Source organism: Mesoplodon densirostris, chromosome 10 (assembly GCF_025265405.1).
Source record: "Mesoplodon densirostris isolate mMesDen1 chromosome 10, mMesDen1 primary haplotype, whole genome shotgun sequence".
NCBI classification, from domain to species: domain Eukaryota; kingdom Metazoa; phylum Chordata; class Mammalia; order Artiodactyla; family Ziphiidae; genus Mesoplodon; species Mesoplodon densirostris.
Genome location: NC_082670.1, coordinates 20593143 through 20599611, shown reverse-complemented (window position 1 = coordinate 20599611; position 6469 = coordinate 20593143). Strand labels below are relative to the sequence as shown.

The 6469-nt window shown below is 40.6% G+C and overlaps 1 non-coding gene across 1 annotated transcript; it reads left to right on the top strand.

The window, feature by feature from the left end:
• The first annotated feature begins 4481 nt into the window (after positions 1-4481).
• Positions 4482-4588, top strand: LOC132498112 (U6 spliceosomal RNA). Its single transcript, XR_009533724.1, has one exon. It is a non-coding gene; the product is annotated as a U6 spliceosomal RNA (small nuclear RNA).
• Positions 4589-6469: the final 1881 nt, after the last annotated feature.

Genomic DNA, 6469 nt, shown 5'->3' with positions numbered 1-6469 from the left:
CAGGCAGGCTGAATTCTTTGGTCTCAGCAGCCCTGAGATGCAAGGCTCATTTGTTTTGTCAGCACACAACTGGAAAACAGAAGATGAGAGGACCATGAGTTCCAGTCCTGATAGGCAGTTACTTTTGAGTCTTTACAACAGTGGAAAAGTTTTTTCTTTTAAATCCTAAGACTCTCAGAGCCATTCCTTTTTGCCACTAAATAAGACAGATAATTTTGTCCTGTGTTTCTGGTAAAGACTACAATGCCTTTTTCAAATATTTCTCGTAGTGGAGTTGGAATCAAGTGACTAAAGAAGATTAATGGTGACTCAATTTTTTACATATTGAAAGAATGGAAGGCAGATGTGATCAAGATTATGGTATACTGTGTGCACAGAGAAAAATTAAACCCTGGGAAGATTTTTTTTAAGTATCTCTGGCGAGGCTCCACCCCAGATCAATTAAAACAAAATCTCTGGGGATGAGGCTCAGACAATCACATTTTTAAAAAGCTCTCCAGGAACTTCTGATACGCAGCCAGGTTTGAGACACTCTAAATTATATGAGGCTCTTTCTAGAGGTTATTGATAGTTGTATCAATAGGAAGGTGGAGAGGCTGAGATATCGGTTAAATATTTATCTTAATGTGGTAAATATCTGCAAATAAACCCAATAATTCAGGTCTGGGTTTAGTCAAAACTGAACTTTCTGGATTTAGCCACAAGAGTTTAAGGTACAAGGCATTACTCATGAATAGCAAGGATTACCCATTTATTTTTGTTGAATCTAAAATGCTGTTATTATTGTTATACTGTGTTATACTATGTTATAATGAGCATCTCATTGTGAGGAAAGGTTATGGAATAAGAAAATAAAAAGCAGGGCTTCCCTGGTGGCGCAGTGGTTGAGAGTCCGCCTGCCAATGTGGGGGACACAGGGTCGTGCCCCGGTCCGGGAAGATCCCACATGCCGCGGAGCAGTTGGGCCCGTGAGCCATGGCCGCTGGGCCTGCGCATCCGGAGCCTGTGCTCCGCAACGGGAGAGGCCGCAACAGTGAGAGGCCCGCATACCGCAAAAAGAAAATAAAAGAAAAGAAAAAGCAGGGAGAGTGACAGTGAGACAAAGATCAATTGTTCCTGAACCCTCTGAGCACCTGATCAGAACTGATTAATGACGTCTTCAGGGCCACAGGGCATTCTGAGCACTGGTGACCCTCCACTCCAAGTTGAAGGCAAGTCACATTAAGAAGCAGGTGAAGAAGGGAATTCCCTGGCGGTCCAGTGATTAGGACTCTGCGCTCTCACTGCCAAGGCTGTGGGTTCAGTCCAGGGTCGGGGAACTAAGATCCTTCAAGCCACGCAGCACGGCCAAATTTAAAAAAAAAGAAAAAGAAACAGGCAAAGAAAACTAGAGGAGGAATTCTGCTTTCTCAGCTAAAGGAAAATAGAGATGAGTAGAAGCAAGACCACACGTGGGTGGTAGAAACTCCAATGCTAGTTCTAGTTCTGCCAACAGCCTTGTTGGAACGGTTGTCTACAAGTCAGTTTCCTTACCTAGGAATCATGGTAATTGTCCTACCTAATGTACAGGGTTGCTGTCAGGACATAGATGTCAAAGCATTTGGAAAAGAGCAGTCTGCAAACATGAAATGTTATTATGAGTCTCCTCATTAGGTGATACTACAGACAGCTGTGTGACCACCAAAAGATGCACCATTCTGTTTATTTTTATTCCCCAAAGCGTCACCTATTCCAAAGTCTTCTAAATTTAGCATCAGGTACTAAATTCTTTGGATGCTCCATATGGTGCATAAGGCCTCTGTCAATTGGCTTGAACACCTAACTTCCCTACACAGAGATTATTTCATCTTTTCATTTTTGCATGACTAATGCTACTAAGCTCAGTACTGCCAATTTGTTCAAAGTATGCATTTGTTTCTCAAGTCCTGACAGCCTTAGACCCCTCTGTGCCCTTGTCCATGGTGAAAGCCTCAGGATATTCCCACGAGCTTCTTCCTCCAAGACAGAGGACGGAGGCAAAATCTGAGGCCCCCTGACCACACAGTTCCTTTCCCTGTTAATCTGCTCCATGTCTAAGAGAGATGGTCCCAGTTTGGGGGTTTCTGTGTTTACACAGATGTTGGTCTGGGAGGAATGGAAAATTAGGTGGATCTGGAACTTATTAAAGCCAGTTAATTTGACCACCAATGTGGTCAAATTATAGGCTTCTTGTTGGCTTCGAAGTAGGATTGGGTCGACTCACCAAGGAAAAAGGCTAAACCAAATCTCCCTCTCCTTCTAGAGAAAATAGACAAATTTCCCTTCTCTATGACCTCATCTTTACCTGCACCAAGATTCGAGGAGGACAGGGATTGTCATGTGTTGCATTCATCCTGCGTCTCCCATTCTTACCTTCACTGTGTTCTAAAGTGCTCCATAAAGCGGGTGAAGGTTAAGAATTACTGTCTCTGACACTATACTTGCCTGCTTCATGCTAGATGCGGGCCCTGACACCCATACACTATTTGGGATTGCCTTCTTTTATCAGCACTGGGCCAGTAGACATCCAATAAATTAAAATGTTCAAATATGCATGTAAATAAAGAAAATGGGATAACAAATTCCTAAAAACCCATCACCCAGTGGAACGACTGTCAAGAATTTTCCACACTTGCTTCATCCATCCCTTTTGTTATTGTTGTTATTAAAGCCTCCTAAAGTAACTCTAGACCGTATGTCATTTCACTCCTACAAGCTTCCGCGGGCATCTCAAAAGAGTGGACATTTTCCTGCATGATCCTAATTCCATTTTGCACCTAACAAAATGAACAATATTTCCTTAGTATCGTCTAATATCTAATCCATATTAAAATGTCCCAAGTGTCTCAAAAATGACTTTTTTCATTAGGTTTGGCATCATGACTAAAACAGGGTCCACACATTGCATCAAGATGGTATGTCTTTTTAGTCTCTTGTCCTTTCTCCCTTTTTTCCCATGAATAAATGATTTGATGAGTAGGAAGTCTGAAGCCCTGAGAAGATCTATCCAGAGAAAGCCTGTTACCTGCTTTATTTCTCCCAGGCTGACCAAAGAACCACTCGCTCTCACTCTACTTTTTATAACTTCGCCCAGGCTGACCAGATGGGTGGGGTGGTGGAGACAGTGGCTAAGGACCCAAGAAAATGAATAAAAACCACTTTCTCACTAGTGAACCAGAGACAAAATTTAAAACACAGAGCCAAAAGAAAGCCAAGCATTTCAGAGTGAGATTTGAGTCCCAGAAGATAAAAAGTATCCCTTCAAACAATTCTACTGTGACCCAGAGGATAGAGTGAATTCACAGGGAATGGCCTAGAACAGGGTTGAAACTGGTGAGAGTCAGGTGATGGAGTGGTGTGGTAGGGGAGACAGGTTGTCTTGGGAAAAGTCTCCCAACCCCTCTTTTTCCTGCTCTATAAAAATGGATCTGACTCCCCTCTAGGTAGATGGGCTAAGGGCATGAATGGGCAAAGGGTCACAGACAGCTAAGAGCAGAAGTTAATTTGCTAGCTGAGTGGGAGCTTGGTGTGATTTTAGGAGTTATGTGGGCATCTGAGAGGGGAAGCATCCTGACAGTGCCTTTGGGCTCAGAATCCAAGTAATATGGCATTTCACATGTGTACAAATAAGCCCGTAATGTATTCTTTTGTCTTTGCTGTTGGGAATTGGCCATATGTTGATGTGTCCAGTGTGGGATCCATAAACATTTGTTCTTTCTTTGCACTAAATTGTACTTTAAGCTAAGGATTAAATGGACTTTTTGCTTCATTCCTGTTTCTACAGCTTCAAATCCTCTGGACAGAGCAAGGGATAGTAAGAAATTACTTTACACTCTTGGCGTACCATAAAAAGGAACATAATTCTGCTTTGTTGATAATGTAGGTATTTGCACATCGCTATACCTAACTGCTTTGCATTCTGGTTATAAATTATTTGGTTTTGGCAAACAAAAATAACTCAGCAGATGTTGTTAATATGACCACCTTCTTGGTATGCAGCAGCAAGGACCAGTAATGAAACCACTATCCCTATTATAGCAGTTTAATTTGCTAAAATTACCATTCAGAGAACACGTGTACAGGCCTCTGGGAAACCACTCAGCTTTGAAACTTCTGGCATGTGATGGCACATTCATACACAGCCTTATTCTATTCGAACCACAGAGTAACTTTCTGACACTGAGTTTTTCTGAAATGTTATCGTTTGCATCCTCCTTTTTTTATCACCTCTACTTTGTTTGGTAATAATTCACGTGACTTCAGACACAACGCCACAGGTCTAAGGAGACCAAGGTAAAATTATCAGAGAAATTTACTTTAAGGCAGAGAGAATTAACAAGACAGATAAATGTCCCCCTATTAGTACATAATGATTGGAAAGTGCCAGCATTCAACTAGCTCATTTCCTTAATAAAAACATTTTTTTATTTGTATGTTGCTTAAACAACAACAACAAAAAATTAGTGCTCACTTTGGCAACACATATACTAAAATTGGAGCAAGACAGAGAAGATTAGCATGGCCCCTGTGCAAGGATCACATGCAAATTTGTGAAGCGTTCTGTATTTTTCTATTACACATAAAATAGATAAGGAATAAAGATTTACTGTATAACACAGGGAACTATATTCAATATCCTATAATAACATAACAGAAAATAATCTGAAAAAATATATGTATAATTGAATCACGTTGCTGTACACCTGAAACTAACAGTATTTTAATAAATCAACTATACTTCAATTGAAAAACTTACAACATAAGATTTAACAAACATTTTTGTGCTTTTATCAGACTGTAGTGCAAACACAACAGGTCATTGCTTCATGTAATAGATTCACTCCAATACCACTATCCCTTTATCGATTTTTTAAAATTAATTTTTATTGGAGGGTGGTTGCTTTACAATGTTGTGTTAGCCTCCACTGCACAACAAAATGAATCAGCCATACACATACAGATATCCCCTCCCTTTTGGACTTCGCTCCCAGTTAGGTTACCACAGTGCATTAGGTAGAGTTCCCTGTGCTATACAGTATGTTCCCATCAGTTGTCTATTTTATACATAGTATCAATAATGTATATGTGTCAATCCCAGTCTCCCAAATATCGATTATTAATTTTCATAATAAGTCTGCGTTATGAGAAGTCTTTCTATAAAGTTACAGTTACATAAACGAATCATTCCAATAGCTAACAATAAGCACCTGAAGTTGATCAGCACACGCCATCATTTACAGACTTATAAAAACTGCATGACGCAGGCTGTAATCAAGAGAATCAGAACAGAGACTGAATAATAATGCATATCTTCCCACATAAATTCTTTCATCTTCCCTCCTCTGGATGAGCCCTCACTTCTTTCTTTTTTTTTTTTTCCAGTAGAAAAAGCCAAGTTAAGGAGCTCCAGGGGCTAAAGCTGAGAAGGCATCCAGGTGTTCTAACCCTGCATCCCTTGGCCCCTTTAAAACCCCTGTACTTTATACCCTCATATATTATATTCAAGTCTATAATAAGATGCCTGAATGCTAAGCATTTGAAGTGCTGCTTTTAAAAGTGTTGTCATAACAACAGGAATAAAATGACAAGTGTAACATGACTTTGAAAAGACTGCCTTTTTTTTTTTTTTTTTTTTTTTGCGGTACCCGGGCCTCTCACTGCTGTGGCCTCTCCCGTTGCGGAGCACAGGCTCCGGACGCACAGGCCCAGTGACCATGGCTCACGGGCCCAACCGCTCCGCGGCATGTGGGATCTTCCTGGACCGGGGCACGAACCCGTGTCCCCTGCATCGGCAGGCGGACTCTCAACCACCACACCACCAGGGAGACCCAAGACTGCCTTAGTTTTAAGTCCATTGCTTTACCTAAGCAAGGGCTCAACTGTAACCTCCTAGTGCAAACAAAGGCTGTGATCAAATGACATTACCATAATTGAGTCGGTATCTTTAGCTATATTTGCCATCACATAAAATTGTCAGTCCTCCATCAATTCAATTTAATTGCTCGGATGGCCAGAAATAAATTAATTGACCATAAGAAGAATCTATTTGTTTGATTACGTAGGCCATATCTGAAAAGCTTTAAGATAATTTCTTCTCCTTTCTCTGAGATGAACTGTACCATGTAGCTTAATTATAAGGTTCAATTCCATTTTCTACCTGACTCTCATGCCCGCAAATGAATACCAGTGTTGGTCACCCATGCTGGGCAAGGAAATAGTACATGGTGCATGATTATGCTTCCCAGAACACTGTTGGGTCCATTCTTCCAGGACCTAAGGATTTTTTTTCTCTTTAAGATGTCCAAAGATGTAGCTCCATTCTAGTGAAAATGATTAAAACTATGAGCTTATAAAAATGGTAATTTCAGTAAAGTCAAATAACAATAGAAGATGTCAGTGTCATTTTGATGCTGTTTTGAAGTAAAGAAGCAACAATCACCATTAGCTAGTA